The 27,054-nt window shown below is 37.4% G+C and overlaps 1 non-coding gene across 1 annotated transcript; it reads right to left on the bottom strand.

Annotated features, from left to right (window-relative positions):
* Positions 1 to 23,944: 23,944 nt before the first annotated feature.
* LOC132491534 (U6 spliceosomal RNA) lies at positions 23,945 to 24,055 on the bottom strand. Its single transcript, XR_009532741.1, has one exon. It is a non-coding gene; the product is annotated as a U6 spliceosomal RNA (small nuclear RNA).
* Between the last annotated feature and the right edge of the window lie 2,999 nt (positions 24,056 to 27,054).

Raw genomic sequence — 27,054 nt, 5'->3', positions numbered from 1 at the left:
GCCTCTCCCGTTGCGGAGCACAGGCTCCAGACGCGCAGGCTCAGCAGCCATGGCTCATGGGCCCAGCCGCTCTGCGGCATGTGGGATCCTCCAAGACTGGGTCACGAACCCATGTCCCCTGCATCTGCAGGCGGACTCCCAACCACTGTGCCACCAGGGAAGCCCAAAAGTAGAACTTTTTACTATTAGTAGCATTGTATCATTTTTGATGTAGGACTTTTTGATCATGAAACTTTAAAAGATTAAATAATCTAATTTCCTGGGTTTTCTTAATTTTCAGGAAGCTCAAAGGGACAATATATTTTAATTTCCATTGCTTTTTTTTATATTAAGGGTTTCTTTTATAAATAACTGCAACCGTCACTGCTATTTTGTTATTGTTATTTATTTTTAATTTTATGACGTCGTGCTTTATTTTATTTCTGTGTCTCATCATAGTGTAGCTTCATATTGCTTATGGAAATAAGCTTATATATCAGTAAGAATTTTGTTCTGACTGCTAAAATTAAAGACCCGTTTGTAGTGGGTTAAAAACAAAACAAAACAAACAAACCAACCCCAGGAATTTGTTCTCTCTTTCTTAACTAAAGAGACTATCTAGGGCTATTATATCATGAAGACACAGCCTCCTTCATCCTGTCTGTCTCATCATTGTTAGGCTGTGACTTCTATCCGGAAGGTTAAATAGTATATAATGGAGTTGCTGACTTCTATCCTGAAGGTCAAGTGGTTGTGAATGGAGCAGGGAGATAGAGAGGATCAAGGGGAAAGGGGGCATTATCTATGTGCTGAGTCAACTTCCTTTCCAGAGACTTCCTGGGAATTACCTCAAAGCACCTTTTTTTTTTTCTTTTCCCTATTTTTTTCAATGGTCATATATAGTTGAAAAGTTTGAAAAATGAAATACTTTTGCTAAATACACTGACACCTCATATAAATTCATGGTTTTGTTACTAAGAAAAAAGCAAAAGTGAATAGCAGTTAGGCCACTAGATGTTCTATGAAAGTATAGAAGAAGTGACAGAGGGAGGATCTTTGCATAGAAGCAAAACGTGTGCCATACAGACAGCTTTTCTATAAAAAGTCTCATGAAACTGTTCTGTTCAGGAGAATTCCATAAAAATTGGAAGAGAGATGCTTCTCACACCAAGCCTGCTTTAATTTATTCCTTTGGTGATTTTCGCAATCCATGGCAGGCAGAAATTTAAGAAGTGACATTGTGCATCTATGCATCTCTGAGTAATGGTGACCATTTAGGTAGTGATGCTATTTTGATATTAAGCAATCAGCTAGAAATTTCTTTTTGTGTGTGTTTTGGATATATATCTTCAATTTTACTCTATGAGTTCTGGATTTGTTCAACTATGTAAGACTTTTGCATTTTAAATGGAGCCATATTGCAGGATGTGTGCTGGTAGCTCAGGTGCTCTGTGCCCCTTCGTCCATACATTCTGATTAACTGCTGCTCATATAGGTGCACTACATTAAGTTGTGATGTAAGAAAGTTCTAGCACTTTTAGAATTCATTTTATTTTGTTTTGTCCATCAATGACTTGCTATTCTTAACAGGTTTGAAATGTGGAAAATTCTAACAAACAGTCTCCTTATCAAGAAAATTTGTACTTTTGTAAATTTCAATTAAACTCTGTCTCAGAAGTATTCTCACATAACTTTCTCAGCAAAAATTCTTTGCATAGTCTTCAAACCCATGTCAATTGATCTATTCATTGATCTATCAGCAGACAATAATTTTTCCTTTGTTGTTATAGTGCATGTGACAGTAATGACTGACCTATTATTTAAGAGCTATTATAGTTCTTACTGGAAAAATGAAATTACTCTTTACTTCCTGCCTTCCAAAAAAGAGGAATATGAGAATGGCTATACTATAGGCTAAGCATTTTCTCTGTCTGCTGCTCAGTCATTCACTCAGTCATCATTTAATGATTCTAATGTGCTAGGTGATCTTCTATATTGTGAGGATATGACCGTGAATAAGAGAAACAAGTTCCCTGTTCTCTGAGGCTTATATTCTAGCTGTGGGAAGAGTACAGTGTAAGTAAGCAAATATTTGGGCAAGACCGTTTGGATGAATGACAAGTGCCATGAGAAAATAACACAAAATTGACAAGGAATTCTAGTTCAGGAAAGGCCTCGTAAGAGTTTTACACTTGAGATGACATCTGATGAAAAAACAGAAGCTAAACTTGTAAAGGTTAGAAAGAGGAGTGCTCCAGGCAGAGGAAATAGGAATGCAAAGGCCCTAAAGGCTGGAAGGAATTTGACAGTTTCAGTGTGTAAAAACAAGGCCAGGATGGCTACAGATTCAAGAGTAAGCTGGAGAAAAATCCAAGGTTAAAACAGAACAATGGATTGTTAAGACATCCACGTGAAAATGGAAGTTATTAAAAAATGTTAGCAAGAGGTCAGTATGAACTGATTTATATTTTGGCCACTTATGATTAGTAAATTTAAACATTAGCCACCCCTTTAAGTAATGAGCAGAGCAAATGCACAGCTCAGCCAAGGGCTAGATTGAGGGCTCAAGGTCATGGATGAACTCTAGAGGAAGGAGCTTATAGCCTGGACTAAATAAGATCATCCTTCTGGATAGGAAGTAGATTTTCCAAAGTTGAATAGAGACATAGCTGATTTTAAATATAGGAAAGGATGTCACAGAGAGGATGGCTCTGAAAAAAGGGGAGTGACATTCGGAATTGGGAATAGCTTTGAGAAGAACCTCAACACCCACAAAGGTTTATCTTTCTGAGTATTTTCCTTTGTACTTTATATATATATATATATATATATATATATATATATATATATATATATATCTATATCTATATCTATATATATATATATATATATAAAGTATTTCACATGATTTAACAATATTTCCCTCACAGTAATTTTAATTTAATCACAAATTTACCAAAGCTTGATATGTCTTTCTCATAATAGTAAGAGATAGAACAAAAACTATAAAAAAGAAGTATGGCTTTCCTTAGGTTTATTAACCACCCGTGGGAAAAGAATAGCATTCCATTATATAATGTAACTATAAATTAGAGTGAGGGACAATGAAGGTAGTCAGAAGTGTCACATGAAAGTCCTGGACAGGGGCTTCCCTGGTGGCGCAGTGGTTGAGAGTCCGCCTGCCGATGCAGGGGACACGGGTTCGTGCCCCGATCCCGGAAGATCCCACATGCCGCGGAGCGGCTGGGCCCGCGAGCCATGGCCGCGGAGCCTGTGTGTCCGGAGCCTGTGCTCCACAACGGGAGAGGCCACAGCAGTGAGAGGCCTGCGTACAGCAAAAAAAAAAAAAAAAAAAAAAAAGAAAGTCCTGGACAGGAATGAGAGGAACACTTGAGTCTGAGGCAACTTCTGAATGGAATCTCAAGGAGGACATTGATAAAAACAGACAAACAAACAAAAAACAAAAAACAAAAAACAAACTCTTGTTTCCCTAGACTGGTTTTAAAAGAATGGAGCCAGTACGAGCACATGGAATTATTCCAGTGTACAGTAGTAGTGTACAGTAGTAGTGTCATTTAGTCAGTGCTTATCATTCCATTCAACATCCATTCAAATAGTAGAAACTGAGGGTTTATTTTATACCATGCAGTGGGATAGATACTGGGGTAGAGAGATGGACAGGATTAAGATTCTGAACTAATAGGGCTCATATGCTCCTGGGAAACTAAACTAAAAAGTTAACTTTTGGGCTTCCCTGGGTGGTGCAGTCGTTAAGAATCTGCCTGCCAATGCAGGAGACACAGGTTCGAGCCCTGGTCTGGGAAGATCCCACATGCTGTGGAGCAACTAAGCCCATGCTCCACAACTACTGAGCCTGTGCTCTAGAGCTCATGAGCCACAACTACTGAGCCCACATACCACAACTACTGAAGCCCACACACCCAGAGCCCATGCTCTACAACAAGAGAAGCCACCGCAATGAGAAGCCCATGCACCACAATGAAAAATAACCTCTACTCACCACACCTAGAGAAAGCCCATGTGTAGCAACAAAGACCCAACACAGTCAAAAATAAATAAATAAAATAAAAAAATTAACTTTTACAGCCATGTGTGATACATATACTAATTTCATTAGATGAAATTCTCTAGTGAGAGCGTAGAGGAAAACATTTACCTTGGCTGAGTTAGAACAAAGAAAACTTCATGAGATGTGTTTTGATGATTGAGTAGAGAATTACCAGATAAAGAATGGAAGGAAAGACATTACAGCTATAGGGAACAACATGTGTAAAGGGACTGGCCACCATAGTACACATCATATGTGAAGAAGTTAAGAAAAATTGACATGACCGATATATAGGGTGATTTTCAGGGAGTGTTAATACGTGATGATGAAAAGGTTAGTGAAGAATAACTAATGAATCATCTGGAATTCTAGAGTAAAGAGTCAGATTTTAGTCCAAAGAGTCAGATTTTATTCTTGACAAAGGGGAAATATTTTAACAGAGAGACAATATCTAAAGGATCACTTTCAGAGAAATGTGCTAAGCATTAGAGCCTTAAGTCTGAAAAAACATGGGTAATTCTCCATTAAAACTCATTCAGTGGAATAAGCATTCAAGATCATATCATCTTGTCCAGTTGTTGTTTCTTCTCTTTTACCTTCCATGTCCTCACTGTCTTTCCTGGCAATTGTGAAGGAAAAATTAAATAAAACCAGTGCATATCACATAAGTGACAATAAGTGTTTGTAGAAGTGTTCTACTCTAAATTTCCTTACCTCCTCTGTAAGATATTTCTGTTGGGCAGTCATCCATGTCTCTCTCTCTAAATATACATACATATATATATATATATATATATGCATGCTTATTTTTTAGCTCTCTCAAGTCATTGTCTGGTAATTAAGTTTTCCCCATATTTTTACTTATTTCACCAATAAAATAAACAATTTTTTTTCTGAAGGTACAGATCTTTACCTTACTATCCCTTAAATTTTTCCATCCTACAAGAAAAACAAAACATAAAAAACAAAACTTGTTCCTTAATTCTGTTTAAATCTACTTTCTGGAAACATAGTTGTTGTGTTGCTTAAATCCCACTCCCACCCCTACCCCCATTCTGCTTTTGAATTCTCAGCTCTATCGATTCCTGGTAAGTTTTGTGCGGTTTACATCAGGCAGTTCTCCTGGGTGCATAAGAGTCAAATAAAGAAGCTCAGCCATGTTAATTCCTCTGCTTTTTACAACAGAGCATCTTTCCTGGTTAGCAGATGTCAGGATGATTCAACTCCCTTTTCACTGCCAAGCTCTGTACCTTGGCTACCGAAAAACTATTCTTAGATGGGTGTCTGATTACTTCCTTTCACTATTGCTATATTATAAATAATTAATAGTTTCCTTTAATCTGATCAATTTCCTCCATTGAAATCTAATTATTTATATTTTATTACATTTTTGTCCTGAGAACTGATGTATAGCAAATCTGTTTTTAGTTTATGTGTTTTTGAATATATACTTTGTAAGGGTTAACTAGGTAATGTTTTTAAAGGAAAATGTTTTGTCTTTTCCTGACTTCTCCACCTCTTCCATATGGTAATCACATATTCATTGTTTTTCTGCTTAGTGTGAGATAGCCATTGCACTGGAAGTGCATTTTATGTCAGGAAGGCTCTGTTATGAGCAGAGAGGCTGTTCACCAATCCAAAATTCAGACTTTGGAACAGGTCACTGTTCAGGGTGATTTAGGACCAAGATTTTTGTTCATGATGGATTAAGAGAGTAAATACGCATCGTCAGGCAGCCAACTTTTCTGGTTTGTACCCTTCAGTTTCTTTTTTTTTTTTTTTTTTTTGCTGTACGCGGTCCTCTCACTGCTGTGGCCTCTCCCGTTGCGGAGCACAGGCTCCGGACACACAGGCCCCGCGGCCATGGCTCGCGGGCCCAGCCGCTCCGCGGCATGTGGGATCCTCCGGGATCGGGGCACGAACCCGTGTCCCCTGCATCGGCAGGCGGACTCTCAACCACTGCGCCACCAGGGAGGCCCCCTTCAGTTTCTTTATGGTGTGTGTTAAGTTGAAAATTTATGGACCTGACTTGTAATTCTGTGTGTCTGAGCCATTGTTTCTGGGGAGAGGACCTTCTAGACCAAGAGCTGAAGTGAGGAGATTGCTTTGTGATAACATGATTTATAATAAGAAATATAGATTTGGTCTTTGTTCCATTTCTGGACACAGCTCCCAAAACCCTTGGAATTTCCTAAGAGATGAGAACAATAAACTTAACCTAAGGATGTGGGTTGGTTGCCAGGGGAGTTAACCATGTAATTAGAGGATCAGAACTTTTAGTCCCAACCCCCTGAACTTAGGGAAGGGGAAATGGGCTGCAGGTTGAACCAATGGGTGATTCTCATCAATCATGCCTATGTAACGATGCCTCCTTAAAAACCTAAAAGTGCAGGTTTAAGAGAGCTTCTGGGTTGGTGATCAGGTGGAGATTTGGGGAGAGTGACAAGCTTCGAGAGCGCAGGAAAGTTCCATGCCCTTTCTCCATACATTGCCATATGCATCTCTCCCATCTGGCTGTTCTTGAGTTAAATCCTTTTCTAATAAACTGGTGATGCAGTACCTCTGAGTTCTGTGAGCTGCCCTAGCAAATTAATCATACTCAAGAAGGGGGCTGCTGGAACCTCCAATTTATAGCAGGTGAGTCAGAAGCACAGGTGACAACCTGGGCTTGCAACTGGCATTGGAAGTGGGGAGGCAGTCCTGTGGGACTGAGCCCTTACCCTGTAGAATTTGATGTTGTCTCCAGGTAGATACTGTCACAATTGAGTTGAATTATAGGACACCCAACTGATGTCAGAGAATTGGGTGGGAAAATCCTTTTACCCCTACACTGGAAATGGTACTAGAATCATAGTAACACACTCAACGTTGGTGGCTTTCACCACCAATGAGAGGCAATAAGAAACTGAGCCATCTGACAGAAGCCTCTCAGCCCTGAGTGAACTAAGAAGGTGGAGACTGAAAGTTCACCAACAAAGGATATTTGCAACACTGGCCAGCAAAGTTCCTCTTGGTTGACAATGTTGAACTTTACCAGAATCCTTTGATTCTCCCCAAAGAGCAACAGTCAGGAAATTACCCCAGGTTTTCTGTCCTCCCCAAAATGACTGACTGCAAAAATCCACCCTTCCCTTTATAGTTAGACAAGACCCATGAGTATCCAGCAGTTTACTAAGACAAGGTCTGACCAATACTCTCTAAATTCCCATTCTTTGACTCTTAAATGGTGAGCTGAACTGTTTATCCCCACTGAGTAATCTGGATGAAATGCTTGCTAACTTGAACAAACTTTAATCAGACACCTCTCCCTCCCCAGGCCCCTAAGCCTTCACCCATTTTTGATCATCCCAATGCTGTACAACTCCTCTTCTGAAGCCATTCCTCAGAATGTTAGCTGACCTCAGGGGAAAATATTCCCCCATCAGCTGTCCTACACACCATCACTCATCCCATTTTCCCATATCCATTTTTTTCTAGTCTTGTTTACTCCTCCCTGAAAAAGAAAAGTCCATTTCTCATGCCATTTGATACACTTGCAGATCTCCTGGCATATTTTCTGCATGATATTATTTCAATAACCCCCTGCCCCTATTGCAAGAGTGCCCCTGCCCCATCACAAGTCTTCCTCCCCTTATTGCAATGATCTTTTTGAATAAGTTCCTCGTTGCTGAAGTTCAGATTTGATTTTATTTGACAGTATCCATCCAAGAGCTAGCCTAGGGAATAAGGTGAGAGGTTTTTCTTCCTCCTAATGCCTCAAAGTCATAGAAGTCTTTTCCTCACATCTCTAATTCCACCTGTGACAGGAGTGAGGGCAAAATGGAAAAACTTTAAGAATGAATTACCTCAAAGACACTGACTTCAACCTCAAGATACACTTTAAATTAATGGATTGGACCAAGTTTTTAACTGATTTTTGCTAAAATTACTTTCCTTTATTCCTTCTGTACACAGAAGATTATGAGAAGGATGTAAATAAAAGAGAAATGTTAGAGAATAAAATAAAATACATATTCTGAATGTATATCTAAATAATATATGAATAAATTTTTGAATGGCTACTGAAGGGGAACAGAATATGCCATCCAAAATGTGCCACTTTGGCATGTGGATTATTTTGAGTGGAAGGCAGTCAAGACCCTACTGACTCAGGAAAAGTTTTTACCTCTTCCGTAATTGCCTGAAAGGATTTAGATAGGGGGTCTGGCTCAGAAAGAGAACTATTACCAGAGATAACATTTTATCTGAAATACAGAGCTGCATGGCAGGGCAAACATCTGCTCTTCTTATTGTCCCATGAGTTACCCTCTTCCTCTTTGAAGCCCCCATCCCAGTTCTCAGCTCAGGATAGCATAGAAACTTCAATTGCTTGATGGCCTTTTGGGTCTCATATCTTTGGGGCTCCTGTACATATGGTATCATTTTTTTTTCTTTTTAATCTGTTTTATGTCAGTTTAATTACTAGACCAGCCAAATAACCTAGAAGGGTAGAAGGGAAATTTTTTTCTGCCCCTACAGTATACATAAACATCTTTGAACTTGAAAATTACTTTTTTTTTTTTCCTGAGCCTATTTTTATTTTACAAATCTTTTCCTGGATCCTTCAATGTAACATTTTATATTTTTTATTTATTATACTGATTTGTTTTCAAAAAAAAATTTGTAGGTTTAAATGCCTTCTGCTGCTGAGAAAATTGCCCAAGAAAAATGGGAAATGATGTCCCCTGTGAAAATAATTTTATTCATTTAAGGAAAAAGAGATAATGGAGCCTGATCCATGTTGCTCCACTTCCAGCATCTCTCTCTTAAGATCTTATGTCCCACTTTTAATATAATCTGGCCACATTACTTTTGTAGATAGTGATTTAATTTTGTGTATCTAGTTAATTTTCTTTTCTTTTTTTTTTTTTTTTGCTTATTTTCTTTTAGCAATGAGGCTGCTATATACTTCCTAGTAATGAAATTATTTCTAACTCTAAATATTTTTACACAAACAAGAATCAGGGAAATTTTTTAGTTCACTGATTGGAAGAGTTTTAGGACTGTATATGACATTTCCTAGAATTTCTTAGAATTACTAGAATTCCATTTTCCAAAAAAATAAAAGTGCATAAGCTGACTGTTTAATATATTCAAAACACTACTCACCTAAGTTCTTTCTAAACCCTATAAAGTGTCCTTGGTCTACAGAAGTTCTCTTCATGCTTATTTTCGAATAATATATATAAAGTAAGATGCAATGGCAATGCTAAGCAACCTATTTACAGTAGGTTAAACTCTACTGAGAATATATATTTAAAAGTCCAATCCTGACAGCCATATATTATAGAGGCACAAATGTCAGGCATGAGATATTTCATGCTGGTAATTATATTAAAAGAGCAGGAAATAGAACATTGTTGTTACAGAGATTGTCGGGTGAGCTTGATTTTTAACAGATTACATAGAAATACGAAACGACTTAGAATATTTAAAAATCTTCACAGGCAAAGGAAACAAAGTGGGTGGTGAAAAAGAAGACTGGTTCTGATAGTAGAGGCTGGGAGACATCACGTTGAGACAAGGCACAGTGTAGACCAATCCTTCTTCAGAAGCACTTGAAAACGTGTCTGCGAGGGTATAGAAATGACTCAATGAAAAGTAAAAGAGGACGATAGTAGAAAAGGAAGAAATGTCCTTACCAGCAAAATGAAAGCATCTGGGAAATATTTGCACAAAGTAGAAGACATACTGTGTGTATGCACACTAAATTGCAAATTTCACTGTCAGACATGGTTATGTTTGTCAATTAATTTTATGCAATGGATAGTTTGAAGAAAAAAAAAAAAAACGTTTTCATGCATGGCCCACTATTACTGAGGGGATATATAAAGCCATGAAGCACAAACAGCGCAGCTCAAACTCTGATCTTTTCTGAAGATGATTTTTCCTCTACCTATTAATCTTTCTTAGAAATATCCACCTGGAGAGGAAAAAATGCTTTTTCTTCTATCACAAAAGAGGCCAGCCTTTGAAATCCCATCTTTGTTCTTCACAATGTGGGCTTGTATAATGTATGAAGAGTTCTCTCTGAAGTTCATAAACAAAAGAATGCCTTGCAGTACACAAGTTATCTGTTTAACTAAGAGAGCTTTCTTCACCTCCTCTGTCTTGATTTAGAGTGTTTCAACATGTCACAAAACTAAGATCTAATCGCTGCAACAAATGACTGAGGATTCCCACAGAGAGTTTAGGAAAGGAAATGAGAATCACACAATTTTATATTGACAGGCCCCCAAAGCACATTGGAAATTATTTAAAGATTACTTGTTTATTTTTTCTCCTTAAAAATACCAAAAATAAATTAGATTTTCAGTGAATGATATGCACTATTGTGAGAGATAATCTGTTTATAATTTATTTGTTGTTATAAATATTTTTAAATAATGTAGAAAATGCATATTCCTCCAAATAGTTGTACTACATAAACTAAAAATACTGATTAAAAGTAATTCTCTATATCAAAGGTATACATTTTTTTATCTAACTATGGACAGAAAATTTAACTTGTGAGAAAGACATACTTTTACCATTATCCTATAGCAAAAATATTGCATCTCTCCAGTTTAAAGCATTTTGTCCGTTGTAAACATTACCCCTTCCTGATTTTTTTTTAACTTGACCTTTGTCCTTTGGGAGATATCCTTCAACTATGAACACTCACTTTTTCTTTCCTTGCTTGCAGTACTTATTCAGAATTGCAGATGTCCTAGGAAAGTCTTCCCCCACCCCCTCCCCTTTAAAGAAAGTTAAGGAAAAATAATCTCCCAGAAGTATATGGGATCTTCAGAAAATGTGAACAAAAATAAAGTGTCCAACATAGAAAGGACCGTTCTGAAGTGTTAACTCTATTTCTGAATATTGCATCTGGAACAGCAGCTGCATAGGGAAATAAATGAGTAAGGTGCTAGTTTGATTCTGGTGACTTGAGTTCAGTTACCATCACCATCTGCTATTTTTTGGGGGGAAGCTGCATGCAGAGTGAAGTATGTATTGGGGAGGGGTTTGAGACACCCAAGTTTCAGATGTCCATTAAAAGCCACATGATCTTGATTTTTCTCTCTAGAACATAGTTTTTAATATTTATAAAATAAAACAGTTGAATCAGATGATGCTACAGTTTCTGTCATTTTAAAAAATTTATATGACTCTGTCATTCAACAAGAAAATTAGATACCCCTGAAAAGAGGCATGAGGACAGAGTAACACAAAAAGCTGCACAATTAGTCTGGGCCCAAAACAAATGTATAGATACTTAACATACAGAGGGAATTTTCTGCAAATATATTACATAATAGTCACATAAAAGTAGTCATTATATACTTGTTTGCTGCTGTTGTTGTTGTTTTAATCTCTGCCATTTCAATGGTTACTACTGGCCTAAAAAGTATATTTTCAAAAATTGTAATGTGACCTACTGTTGCACCTTTACAAATTTTTGACTTTTCACAGTGATTACAGGATAAAATATTTCAACATCTTTTCTCAGTAGAGTTGGATAATTATATCTGTCATTAAGGGAAAAATAAAAAAAGGGATGTGAAATATTAAGTTATTTCAAAAGAGTCCTCATGAAAATATAAAGCTCTATTGTTGCAGGAAAATGGGGTGTGGGAGGATGGTCATGTCCCACGTCTCAGGTGAGTCCCTGGGACAGGTTGCCAAGTGAGGGTCCGTAGCTTCAGAAAGAAAAGTATTCAAAAGTGAACCATAGTAAATTGAAAACAGGTTTATTTAGAGAGATACAAATTCTATAGGCAGAATGTGGTCCCTCTCAAAAGGTGAGAGCAGCCCCAGGGAATGGGATCATCTTGGAAAGTGAGATCAGCGCTGGGGGAAACACACTCCACAGACAGAATGTAGGCCATCTGGGAAAGTGAGAGATGCCCTGAATTATGGGGTGGTTAGTTATTCTGGGCAAGGTAACTTCACAGGCTAATAAATGAGAGGATTATTCTGACTATTTTGGGGAAGGGGTGGGAATTTCCAGGAGTTGGGCCACCACTCACTTTTTGGCTTTTTATGGTTGACCTTGGAACTGTCATGGCACCTGTGGGTGCATCATTTAGCATGCTAATGTATTACAATGAGTGTATAACAAGGCTCAAGGTCTACTGCAGGTCGAATCTTCCACCATCTTGGATCTAATCAGTTGTAACCAGTTTTTATTGTGTCCTCAAAGGCTATGTCATTCTTTTAAAGGATGTGCCCTGCCCCATTTGCTCCTGTCTCATTATGAAATGTATATTCAAAGATTAACTTATAAATGATGTTTAACATATTGTTTACTTAATTTATGTCAGGCAAATGCTTAAATGTATTTAATAGTATTCCACCAAAATTTGCTTTGTTGGTTTAAAGTTTAAGTCTGCTGAGCCTGCGCGTCCGGAGCCTGTGCTCCGCAACGGGAGAGGCCACAGCAGTGAGAGGCCCGCGTACCGCAAAAAAAAAAAATAAATAAAAAATAAAAAAATAAAGTTTAAGTCTGTTCCACATACAATTTAAGTGAACAATAAGTTTCAGTATGCTTAAAAATTGTTTAGCAATATGAAATTTTTTTAAACATCTTTATTAGAGTATAATTCCTTTACAATGTTGTGTTAGTTTCTGCTGTATAACAAAGTGAATCAGGTATATGTATACATATATCTCCATATCCCCTCCCTCTTGATTCTCCCTCCCACCCTCCCTATCACACCCTCCCTCTCCCACCCCTCTAGGTGATCACAAAGCACCGAGATTATCTCCCTGTGGTATGAGACTGTTTCCCACTAGCTATCTAGTTTACATTTGGTAGTGTATATATGTCAATGTCACACTCTCACTTTGTCCCAGCTTACCCTTCCCCCTTCCCGTGTCCTCAAGTCCATTCTCTACGTCTGGGTCTTCATTCCTGTCCTGCCCCTAGGTTCTTCAGAACAATTTTTTAGATTCCATATATATGTGTTAGCATACAGTATTTGTTTTTCTCTTTCTGACTTACTTCACTCTGTATGACAGACTCTAGGTCCATCCACCTCACTACAAATAACTCAATTTTGTTTCTTTTTATGACTGAGTAATATTCCATTGTATATATGTCCCACATCTTCTTTATCCATTCATCTGTTGGTGGACACTTAGGTTGCTTCCATGTCCTGGCTATTGTAAATAGAGCTGCAATGAACATTGTGGTACATGACTCTTTTTGAATTATGGTTCTCTCAGGGTATATGCCCAGTAGTGGGATTGCTGGGCTCATATGGTAGTTCTACTTTTAGTTTTCTAAGGAACCTCCATACTGTACTCCACAGTGGCTGTACCTATTTACATTCCCACCAACAGTGCAAGAGGGTTCCCCGTTCTTCATATCTTCTCCAGCATTTATTGTTTGTAGATTTTTTGATGATGGCCATTCTGACCAGTTTGAGGTGATACCCCATTGTAGTTTTGATTTGCATTTCTCTAATGATTATTGATGTTGAGCATTCTTTCATGTGTTTGTTGCAATCTGTATATCTTCTTTGGAGAAAAGTTTACTTAGGTCTTCTGCCCATTTTTGGATTGGGTTGTTTGTTTTTTTGAAATTGAGCTGCATGGGCTGCTTGTAAATTTTGGAAGTTAATCCTTTGTCAGTTGTTTCATTTGCAAATATTTTCTCCCTTTCTGAGGGTTGTCTTTTCATCTTGTTTATGTTTTCTTTTGTTGTGCAAAAGCTTTTAAGTTTCATTAGATCCCATTTGTTTATTTTTATTTTTATTTCCATTTCTCCAAGAGGTGGGCCAAAAAAGATCTTGCTGTGATTTATGTCATAGAGTGTTCTGCCTATGTTTTCCTCTAAGAGTTTTATAGTGTCTGGCCTTACATTTAATCCATTTTGAGTTTATTTTTGTGTGTGGTGTTAGGGAGTGTTCTAATTTCATTCTTTTACATGTAGCTGTCCAGTTTTCCCAGCACCACATATTGAAGAGGCTATCTTTTCTTCATTGTACATTCTTGCCTCCTTTATCAAAAATAAGGTGACCATGTGTGCATGGGTTTATCTCTGGGAGCAATATGAAAGTAATACAATGAATTATGATTAAGGAAGTAGTAATTTTGGAATGTAAGAGTGAGTAATGCGGTGAACCTTACTCCCAACAAAACAACCTTTTAACTGGAGAAAATTATAAAACAAAACAAAACAATAATTTAAACTCTCTGGAAATTGTTTTAAGACCATAAAGCAAAGGGAACAACACTTGTTTAAGAAAGTCTAAATCTCAACAATAGTAGGAGACTGGTATTTAAGCCATGACCTATTCCTTTTTCCCCCTCCCAGCTCCATGTATAGAAACTCTACCCCTGTCCTCTACCCCAGGAGGGTACAGACATTAAGATGGGAACTTCTTCCTCCAATTTCATTTGAGGGCTATTGTTTCACCTCAGAAGAGGTAGGTAGTAGGAATTTCTCATCTCAAGTCCTGTTTTGCTGAAGCTCTATTCAAAACAGGCATAACTCAGAAGACTGAGGCACCCTGTCCCTACTCAGGCCCTAATTGTAGCATGCAAGCTCCACTCTAGATATGATAAACTAAAAAAAACTGGGCACAGTTTTCTCAGCTCCAGCTTGCTTATAGGGCAGAGTTTCCATGCAGGGAAGGGCAAGCCAAGAAGATCAGGTGTTACTAACTGCCTGCAGTATCAGCTGATTGAGCTGGGATATCATTCTAGAAGTGGCCCATTGGCTCAACTCCAACTGCTGTGCAGACCTGCAAAGATTCTGAGCAGGAGAAGAGGAAGGCTATAATAATTTAGAGATCCACAGCTCTGCCTGAAGGGGCTGACTTTATTTTTAATAAAGCTCAGAGAATTCCATTACTAAGGTTGTTGTCAAAAACCATGAAGACCTTAGAAGGAAGCAATTAAGATAGCACCCTGACAGTAGTAGCAACAAGTGACATGGAAGACAACCAGAAATTTAAAAGAACCCAGAGACAATATTGTCTTTACCAGACTTCTTTGGAGTAACATTCAACCACGGGGGTTGGGAGTGTTGTGTGCATGTGCTAGGCTGCACCAGATCATTAGAAGCAATCAGAACTGGACATGGGGTAGATTTGAAAAGCACTTCCCAAGCCACACAAAGATCCATCAACAAAAGGCAGAAGCCTCATTGGCACAAGAGACGTCAGTGCAATTCTGACAAAACACTGGCTGAATAATGAGCTACTCTGACTCATGGACATAGCTTAAGAAACCAGAGTTAAGAAGTAAAATCACATGTTCCTGGCAGAGTGAAAGGCTATGTACCTTAGGCTGTGTCCTCTTAGGAATGATTAGGGAGGAAAAGTTTAAATGATTAATTACTAGATGAACATGGGACAAGTTCATAAACTCCTTAAATTGTGATAGCATCCTCATGCCAGACACATATCTAACAGTAAAAACTGTAAAGGATAAAAATCTAACTGGCTAAGGATGTTTAAACATGATCTTTGACCAAACAAGTGGCGTAACTGACTTAGATGTGACCACTAGGTATATAAAAGACCACTAGACTAAAAGATTAAAAAAAGAAAAAAAAATTACAAGAGCCATCAGATACTCTATTTTATGGGGAAAATGGACACTACAGAGATAGTTCAGTCAAGTTACTAAACAAACACACGACCAAGGAAGCAACAGAAACACCATATCAAACCACCCAAGGAGGGGGATGGTCAATGAAAAATTGAGACATATAAAGAACAGCAAACAGGAAAGTGTGAATCATACACGAAAAGAAAGAAGAAAAATGTAGGCAATAGAAACTCTCTGAAGAAGCCCAGACGTTGGACTTGTCAGATAAAGTTTTCAAAAGCAGCCACTATAAATATGTTCAAAGAACTAAAGATAAGAATGCCTCATCAAATAAAACATATCAGTAAAGAGATAGAAATTATAAGTAAGAACCAATTTGAAAGTCTGGAGTTGAAAATTCTAGTAATTAGAATAAAAAAAATTACTAGAGGGGCTCAACAGTAAATTTGAGCTGGCAGAAAAAAGAATCAGGCACAGCAAAGATAGGTTAATAAAGATTATGCAATACAGTGTAGAGAAGAATGAAAGTAAACAGAGCCTGAGAGAAGTGTTTAAAACCATTAAGCACATCAACATATGTATAATGGGAGTACCAGCATTGGAGAAAGAGAAAGGGACATGAAAAATATTCATGACATAATATTCAAAGACATATTGGATGAAAAAATCCCCCAAATCTGATGAAAAATGTCAATCTACAAATCCAAAAATCTCAACACACTGCAAGTGTTGATCTAAAGAGATTCACATTCAGACACATCATAGTTAAATTTTTGAAAATCAGGAACAAGGAAAAAGATCTTGAAAACAGGAAGAGAAAATGGCTTGTTACAAGAAAACCCCAATATGAGCAACAGCTGACTTCTCATACAAAACAAAGAACCCCAGGGCTTTCCTGGTGGCGCAGTGGTTGAGAGTCTGCCTGCCAATACAAGGGACATGGGTTTGTGCCTCAGTCCTGGAAGATCCCACATTGCCGCGGAGCAGCTGGTCCTGTGAGCCATTGCTGCTACCCCTGTGCGTCTGGAGCCTGTGCTCTGCAACGAGAGAGGCCACAACTGTGAGAGGCCCGCATACTGTGCAAAAAACAAAAAGCAAAGAACCCCACAAGGCAGTAGAATGACATATTCAAAGTGCTACACAAGAAAAAAAAACTGAAAAAATAATTAAATAGCCCTTCATATTAATATAAAATGAGCAGATACACATCATAATATTAATATTTTCATAAATAAATAAAATAGGCCACAAAGGAGATATACACCAGAAGATGATAGAAGCAAAGTGAGAAATAGTAATGATGAAGTAGATGAGAACAGAAAACAAAATCCCTCCTACACTCTGCCACACATGTGGCACCACCAAATACAGCTGTTGATTCCTTTCCCACATGTGAAGAGAAAGAGAAGTTACCTATGAGTGGTTGCATAGAGTCCACCTTAAAATCACAAGGGATTTGAGCATGACAGAAGCCTTTCAATGACATGATCCCTGATTTATACATCTGTAAAGAGGATAACTGGTAGGTAAAGAGTGTACTACCCTAGGAGAAAGCACATATTCTTACACACACATAAACACACACACACATTTTTACTTTTTTTTTTTTTTGCTTTGTTTTGCATAGCTTTAAGGATATCACAGAATTCCCCCAAACCAATTATTAAACCCAGGGAGATCCATGTAACCCACCTTTAGAATCCCTGCTTTGCATACTGGAGAGGTAGGAAAACCTAACGATCCACAGGCATAGATGGGTTGTATTTCCATGGTTTCAGTTGGCAAGTTTAAGTGGCTTTGGGGGATAATATTATCTATAAGGAAGTGGCAATATGAAGTAAAGAATTAGGCGGGCATTGTAGATGAACACACTGGAAAGTGGACCATGGACTGGGAGCTGCAGTGTAGTAGAGTAGAAAGAACAGCGTCGATCTAGATTAGATCCTGTTGACCATTTATTACTTAGTAGTTGTTAATCACAGTTAATTTAACTTGCCCAGAAAAAGTGGGAAAATATTATCTATGCCATATTTTTGCTGTAAGTGCTAAATGAAATTATATATATATATAGCAGGTACTACAGTGTCTGTCTAGTCTGTGCTAGTCTGTCTACAGTTTATGATTGTTTGGTGGAAAAAAAAGAAATTATATTTAAGAGTAGAAGCATAAATACAAGAGCTTGAGGTCCAGCCATAGAATTACAAATGACAATTAGAGGCTACTTCTGAGATTATATAAAAGGAGAAAACACAGCCATCTCTTGATGAAAAATTAACCAGTTGATCTAAGAAAGAAATGGAAAATTTTATTCAAGCCAAATTTGAGGATTATAACCAAGGAAAAGCATCTCAGAAAGCTCTGAGAACTGTTCCACCCATTAGAAGTCGAGGCACAGTTATATAAGTTTATTTTGAGACAAAGTGCTGTACATCAAATGATGTATTATTAACAGTTTACATAATCCAGATATAAAAGCACTATGTGACCCCTTAAGAGATCAAGAAGGAATGCTATCTTTAAGGACTTGTCTTATTGATGCTAAGAGAATGTTGCTTTTTATGGTTGAGCAGGTATTTCTAACATTGGGGAGGTTTGGTCGATGCAAAATGCAGATACACAAACCACAGTGCAGGGAGAGAGGAGGCCAAAAGGCAGAGAAAATATTTTGTTTAAATTCTTCTTGTCTTGCCATAAAATATTAATTTTATTTCACACATCCAAAGAGAAGTTGGAGTAATAGATCTTAGGGTACTAATAGCAAGATTGTCTTTATTAGGACTGATCTGAGACACTGACTCCTTTCATGTGTCATGGAAGAGTGAGGGCTTAGATTTACCTGAAGCTGAAGCTGAGTTCATTGGTGAGGGTACGTTTCACCCCACACTTACCAAGAGCTGGGCTGCACAGAATTGAAACCATATAATTTCTGATCACCACTGATGTACAGTCTGTCGTTTCCTAAATCAAGGATAAGAATGAATCTATTACCTGGAACTTGTGACTCAGATGACAGCAGATTTGTTTCTTTCTGCTTTATTTACCTTAATATCGATACATACAGGGACTTGGAAAGAGTTTTGAAGAGAGAAGAAATGATTAATGGAATAAACCCACTGAATTACAAAAAAAAAAAAAATTGCAGGAACGGAAAATACACTGTTTAGTTAAGCAGCAGTTGTCTAAAGGTATATTAGTCTCAAGTACTTGAAAGGTGAAAGTAATATGCTGTCCTTTATGTGCAAATTTGCAACTACTGGCCCATCACTAGTAGAACTTGCACTTAAAATTCTTTTCCTCAGCTGTGAGAATAGCTTTTAACAATTTTAAACACTCTCCTTTATTCAGTCCCTCTTACGATCAGTAGGACTCATGTAATGGGCCAGGATTAATGATGTGCTTATAGATAGAAAAAAAGCTAAAGTGTCCAACTTTAATAGAGACTTAATACTTGATTTTATACTATTGAAGGGTTTTTTCCCCCAGACCCACCACTTCTCTGATTCTCTGACATACCAACAGGGTGTCCAACAATTCAATTCAAATCTGACACAATCTACCTGGATTTAGCATCAGATTTCACAGGTTAAAGGGGTTAAGGTTTCACACTTCAGACACCAGTAACAAGCCCTGGGCCATCCTTACTTCTGACTTAATGGCTATAAATCAGGAGGTTCCCACAACCCCCTCCTTAGATGAGGGGAAGTACTTGCTAGACTAATACTGTTGCCTACACTCTAGACCAGCACAGTGGCCAACCCTAATGTCTCTTCCAAAGATGTAAATGTTTGGGCATAATTGGAAAATACAAAGAATAATAGCGAAGGATAAATGAATGAGATGTCTCTGTCACTGACTCTGGGCTCTTTCTTCACTCTTGAGGCTGCGCAGGTACAGGGCTTTCAGGCCTGCCAGGAGCAACCCATCCTTTAGTAAAAACTGAAGCACTGTGACAAGCAGCAAGCAACGCAGCCCACTGAGCTGATGTTTTACCTTTTTCAGTCAAAGTGATGGCCTTCTAAACAGGATGCTGTCCGTTCACTTTTGGACTACCATCCGTAAACCAGGCACCTCTTTGATGGTCAGTTGATTGCTGTTTATAGGACGCTGTCCAAGTGACAATAGAATCCAGCAGCTCTTCACACAGTTACAAATTCAGCCCTGGGGAAAGAGCTCCCTACTCACGGGTGTCTCCTTGGATTACCTTAGTATAAAATCTTATATATAGTCATCCCTGGGTATCCACCGAGGATTGGTTCCAGGACACCCACAGATATCAAAATCTGAGGATGCTCGTCTCATAAAAAATGGTGTAGTATTTACGTATAACTTATGCATATCCTTCTGTATACTTTAAGTCATCTCTAGATTACTTGTAATACTTAATACAACGTAAATGCTATGTATATTGTTGCCATATGGCAAACTCAGAGTTTGCTTTCTGGAACATTCTGGATTCTTTTTTTAATATTTTCCATCCATGCTTGGTTGAACCTATGGATGTGGAATCTAAAGTTATGGAGGGCCAACTGTAAATCATTTCCATTTCATTATGAAACTCTTCTGGATACTGTCCTCCCCATTAGAACATTTATCCAACATTACCCAAGACATGGGTGTTTCAGGTTTCAAGATTATTTCATGTCCTTCAATCATAGGGACAGTTATAACTAATTTCTGATACCAACTGGTAATTGCCCCTCAAATGGATGTTTCTGACGTCCCAGTAGTCATTGCAGGGAGGCACTCACAGGTTTTGCCATAAGCCTTAGTATACACTCAATATAGGGGTATCTCAGAGAATTTGTCCATACCAGCAATCCAGTTTCTATTATGTGATTTTTGGGCTCCGCCAATCTTACTGGTTGCCATTTAGCATGTCCAGTTAATATTGCTTGAAGGGTTGACTTACATGGCTTGTGTTTTACAATACTAGATAAGGGAAATGTTCCCAATCAGATATGATGTCTGTCCTAATAATACATTCGTGTGAAAGAGCTGCAACAATTTCAAATAAAGCCTATTCAAATTTACAAACTCTTCTCCCAAACTTCACCTTAATCCCATTAACGCTTACATTTGTAACTCTAGCCTTCGTCAGGCCTTCATTAACAGTTTTTGGTTTTATAATACTGGGTAAATTAGGCATTCTGCAGTCAGACATAATATCCATAGACATCCATTCTCATAAAACATTCAGGTAAAGGAGATACAGTCTCTTCACACAGAAACTGTTTAAACATTCTAATTTTCTTCCAGACCTCCACCTTAATCCTACTACATCTTACATTTCTATATTTGCTAAATCTAATTGAAGTCCATGTTAGTGTTTCACCAGTGGGTTTTGGTACCACAGTGCAAATGATTCCTATGTCAATAAATGCCAGAAACTTCTTCTTACCCCTTGACCATTGTAACCACATAAGTACAAAGGGCTTTGTTGTCTCCAGCAGGGTTTCTAGCTGAGGGACCAGAGTCCTTTTGTCAATCATTACCTTGATTAATTGGCCCAGTTATGGCATCAAGTATTTCCAGGGCCAGTTTCTCATTGAAATATTTGCCTTCTCATTTTTTTAATTCCTCCAAATGAGGACACATAGAGTGGACTTATTTGGGGCCTTTTAATGTTGGGAGATCAGAAGGGACTTTCTTTGGTCCACTTAACTTTCAGTAGTGGTGTATTAAGACCTTTGTTTCAATAACATCAATGTTCATTTTATTCATCCCATTTTTAAATAACCATCTAAATATTCCCACCCTTCTGCAAGAGGCTTCTTGACTCTCTCTTTTCTCTTCCTCAATTTTTCACCCCTGTCAATGTTTCCTTTATTCACTCCATTTCTTAGTAACCCTTTAAAAATTTCCACCCTGCTAGGACAAGTCCCTTGACTCTCACCAAGAGAAATCCATGCTTGGTCTAGCATCAAGGTCCAACTCAGCATTTTCATTCATTTTAGCTATTACAGATAATAATAACCAACAATGGATTATATGTTTAGCATGCTTCTTATTATTTTACATTTCCTTAGTTATCCAGTGACTGAAGTCCTTGGAAGTCAGGTCTGCAACCATTTCTAAATATCACTAGTAACTTTTACGTTTTGTAAGTGATCACAATGCAGCTGAAGTTTCATACCTCGGGTGACTAAGTAGCTATCCATGGATTAAAGATTCCTCATCCACTACCCTTTTATTCTTTCTCTTCACAAACCACATGTTTCTCTTGGCCAGGGCTGTTCTAGAAAATTCCATTTTTTTCTAACACCAAAAGAGAGTTTCTTGTTCTTGACACCAAATGCATGGTATCTTTTCCAACACCACTTATTTAATTTTCCAGACACTGACTGTGTGTTCAACAATTGAGATCAATTCTAACAATATCTACCTGGAGTTAGCATCAGATCTCACAAGCTAAGGAGCTCAGTCCCACAAGACAGCTCCAGTTCCAGATGCCAGTCACAAGTCTCAGGCCATTCATATTTCTAACCCACCAACTGTAAATCAGGTTCAACCTCTTCAGGTTCACAGAACTCAGGAAAACACTTTACTTACATTTTCCAGTCTGTTATTAAGGCTAAACCTCAGAAATGGCCAAAGTGACAGTGATGCAGAGGGCAAAGTAGGGGAAGAGGGATCATGGAGCTTCTGTGCCCTCCCCAGTTGCGCCATCCTCTCAGCCCCTCCATGAACCTGGAAGATTTCAAACCCCATCATTTAGATATTTTTTATGGAGATTTCATTGGCTATTGGTGATTGACTCAATCTCTAGTTTCTTCTCGCCAAGCTTCCAATCAAGGCATGATCTTTCTGGCAACCAGCCCCCATCCTGAAGCTATCTAGGTCCCATTCACCAAGAGTTGCCTCTTATCACAAAAGGCCTTTATCATCCTTATCACTTAGGAAATTCCAAGCTTTTTAGGAGCTTGGTTTTAGGAGACAGGAAGGGGACAAACATCAAATATCTTTATTTAATACCACAGCTACATACCAAACCATCAAAATAGCTTATCACAAACAAAGTGAAACACTGAGCCACCAATAAATGCACTTACACACACACACACACACACACACACACACACACACACATAATATACTGTTATAGCTCCTGACCAAGTATTCACAATTGTGTATTTCTTCTCCTCTGCTTTGTCTTGACCAAACTTTATTCAGGCTTCTCTTTCCCCACAGTTTCCTGAAATTTAGCTTGTCCCCATCCCTGAGTCAAAGGCTAAGATGCAGAATATGCACTCACCCACAATCCCCAAATCAGCAGGCCCAGCAGACACATTTCCTGTCAGACCTTTCAACAAAAATAACTGCACACCCTGGCCCTAGATAGTTAAGTTTCATATCAAAAGGATGTTTTCAATGAGGCCAGTCAGACTCTTGCATCTTCCCATAAGTAGAAGAGCACTAAATTCATTAACTTGAGATGTCTGGTTTTCTTTAACAGTAATCTTTTTATTAAAAAGATTAAAAAAACTACCTATTTTTGTTTTGTTTTGTTTTTTTGTTTTCTTTGAGTGTGCAAAAACTCCTACATATTCTGGCTCTTCCCTTACCTCTTTGGAATAGTCCCTCAGAGCTATGTGAGAGGCTGCATCCCAGGCTTAAGTCCTCAGTATGTCCACCAAATAAAACATAATTCTCAGATTTTAGTTTGTGCATTTTTTTTCAGTCAACATATTGCATACATTGTGCTATTTACACACTCCTTGTTTGTCCAGGTTCCTCTTAAAAGTTTCTGCTAAGCTCTGCTTACCTCTCTCTATAAAATAAAAGCCTTTTTGTGTTTGATTTTGAGGCACCTGCAGATTTCTGAGCTCCAAGGTTTCCCCCTATTGTATTAGTCTTTTTGAATAAGGTATCTCCTTATCTATGCCTGTATTTGTTTTTATTTGAAGCAAAGTGTTAATAATACTACGATTACATCAGTTGTCAATATCAGCATCAAGTTTACCTAGACAAAAAGAAAAGAAGAAGTAAACAATTCTATTATGAACTTGGGCAATGCAAATCAGGTAATCTGGATAATTTTATGAATTTATAAAAGTGCTTTTTAAAGTTGATTTTTATAAACTAAGTTATAAAGGGAAAGAAAGGTAAAAACACATCATTTAAAAATTAATATTTGGCTGCATAACAAGGAAATTTTTCTTAAAATTATAAGTTACTTCATTTTTGTGAGCTCTTAAGTAAAATTATATTATTTTTATTTCATTTGTATCATTTGTTTAAACCTAACTAGGCATCATACAGCTCAATCTTTGAAAATGAGAAAAACAAAACTCAGCTACTTTAATTTTCATTAGAGAATAAAAATAGGAACGCTTCACAAATTTGTCTGTCATCTTTGATCAGGGTCCATGCTAATCTTCTCTAGTGTTTTCATTCCAATTTTACAATATATACTCCCACAACAAACACCTGAACTTTTTTTTTTTTTAATAGGAGGCTGTCTGGAATCAATATACCCCATGTTTCAAGGGCTATGTATATGACATGGCTATAGACCAAGGAGGGCTAGAGATTCTCCTCTTAAAAATAATAATTCTAAGCAATACCCCCATACAGCCATCATATTACAAAAAAAAAGCATTACTTATTTCATAAAAGATGAGATTTTGCCACTGAAGGTTTGTGTGGTGAAACAATATGGTGGAAGAGGATATTGACATTTTAGATGGATTTTAGCTGTGTAAATAGATTCAGCTACTTCATATGAGGTAATAGTTCTTTGCTAACTAAATTAATATGAGTAAGTTGATTATTTAAAAATTAAATGTCAACTAAACAAATATATTTTCTGAAAATAAGTGTTAATTGAAGGACAACAGGAAATTTTAGACAAAACAAAAATACAAAGTCAATAAAAAACTGTTACTTTTTTCTATTGTTTTGCTTTTATTAGTTTTTTCTTTAAAATAATTTTGTCCAAGCAAAAATGTTCCACTAGATAAGAGCTCTATATTGTCACTTTCTGACTTAGTAAAACCATTGTGTATTATTTTTATCAAACCAATGATTTCATAATACCAGAAAAACTTGAATGCTCGTTGCTGATGAACAAATAATTATAAAAACATTATATTCACTCATGTGTCTTTGATTCCACTGAACAGCTAAATAGGAAGCATAAACAATGAACAGAAAAGAAAGTTTTATACACTTTACAAATGATCAGTTAATAAATTCAAGCATAAAACAAATACACCAAAAATCAACCTAATTACATAAATATTTCTCATATGGCAAGGCCAGTAATTTTCTCACTTTCTCTAAATGGACTTTATGTCATGTGGAACTTTTCCAGCTCATTTACATTCATGAGCTCATCACTGCCAGTAATTCACATATTACTGCTAAATCAAATATTTATTTTACTTTAAAATTATAACCAGAAATAATTTAAGGAATAATATTTGTCTTGTGTTTTCTTTTCTTATTTTTCAAAACAACAATAAACATATGAAGTTTCTTAAATGAAAGTTAAATATGAAGTTAAACTCTCCAAAAATGTATTAATGAGTCTGTGAAACGTTTATAGAAATCACACACCTTGGTTTGACCATCTTTCTAAATTTCTAACTTAGTTTAAAAATAGGAGCAACTCGGGCCTCCCTGGTGGCGCAGTGGTTAAGAGTCCGCCTGCCGATGCAGGGGATACGGGTTCGTGCCCCGGTCTGGGAGGATCCCATATGCCGCGGAGTGGCTGGGCCCATGAGCCATGGCCGCTGGGCCTGCACATCCGGAGCCTGTGCTCCGCAACGGGGGAGGCCACAACAGTGAGAGGCCCGCATACCGCAAAAAAAAAAAAAAAAAAAAAAAATAGGAGCAACTCTTCTGCATGTGAAGTTATACTGTTATAAACCACCCATATTTCTATAAATTGTAAAATATGTAAAGATATATGCACATTTATTATCCTTGCAGCATTATTTACAATAGCCAAGATATGGAAGCAAACCAAGTGTCTGTTGATGTGCTTTTATGTATTTATATATATATATATATATATATATATATATATATATATATATATAAAGACGTTAGGAGCCTATGAAAAACCCCAAGAGAGACCCCTGGTGAATGAGGCAGGAAGTCTCTCAACTTCACTACACATTCTCTGACAGTGAGAAGGATACTGATTATTTTTAAGAGCTGGAGGAGATATCTTTAATAATTCTACTGATTACACCCACCAGTACAATTTATAAGCACCTTCTGTATACAGATGAGTACTCATATTGACTCTAATTCACTAAATGAACCTGCGAATTAGGTGACCTTCTTTTTATTCTTTTTCTTCTTATTACTGAATGTTATAGATAAGAGAAATAGAAACGGACTCAAATTGATCTTTTTAAATATTTAAATTTGATTGGAGAAAAAATACAGATAGTCAAGTAATAGTGGAAAAAACAAAGGCTCTCAGACAAACATGGGGTCAAATTCTATAACTATACGGCTTTCAGTATTCATTCCAAAATATTTATATAAGATAGATGAAAATTGAAATGTGCTAAGATAACTAAGTATTTCCAGATTTGGTGATATGTCTCTAAAGCTTAGTTTGAAGTAGTATTCATGTAAATGAATCTTCAAAAAATATGTAAAGTCGGGCTTCCCTTGTGGCACAGTGGTTGAGAGTCCCCCTGCCAATGCGGGGGACATGGGTTCGTGCCCTGGTCTGGGAAGATCCCACGTATGGTGGAGCGGCTGGGCTCGTGAGCCATGGCCGCTGAGCCTGGTGTCTGGAGCCTGTGCTCTGCAGTGGGAGAGGCCACAACAGTGTGAGGCCCACGTACTGCAAAAAAATAAAAAGAAAAGAAAAAAAAAAACCCAAAAAATGTAAAGTGAAGGAATTTGCTTGTAGATGTAGATATATTACACTGTCACTTTTAAACTAAATTAAATGGTGCCTATTTTGTTCAGTTAATTCACTGAGTTTTGTGGGTCAATCAGTTATCCCCAGTTAATTCAAGGAGTCCTACAGAAAGGTACCATCTACCCTTCACTTTGCAGAGAAAACTTGAGCTTAAGCTGGCTCTCTGATTAGGAGATAGTAAAAGTGTATAAATTAAAGATAAAAGTGTTTTCATTTAACCTAAATTCTGTACTCAACAGTGTTCTCTCATAATGCCATAATGTCAGGTTTAACAATGAACTTGGTTTAACTAGGAATTGTTTTCAAGTGTAAGTTAGACCCATAGTACTTAAAAGATAGTCCATCAAGAATATCAGCAACAGCTGGAACAGTATTAAAACCTCAAAATTTCACATTAAAACTTATTAAAATTACTCCTCCCAAAATTACAGACTTGGAATTCACATTTTAACAAGATCCTCATGTCATTCATATACACATTGAAGTTTGAGAAGCACCAGATTATGTGACCCTCATAGGAATGCTTTTAATGGAATCC

The sequence above is a fragment of the Mesoplodon densirostris genome, chromosome 5 (genome assembly GCF_025265405.1).
Source record: "Mesoplodon densirostris isolate mMesDen1 chromosome 5, mMesDen1 primary haplotype, whole genome shotgun sequence".
Taxonomy (NCBI): domain Eukaryota; kingdom Metazoa; phylum Chordata; class Mammalia; order Artiodactyla; family Ziphiidae; genus Mesoplodon; species Mesoplodon densirostris.
Note: the sequence above shows the minus strand (reverse complement) of the source record. Positions and strands in the feature narration are given on the sequence as shown.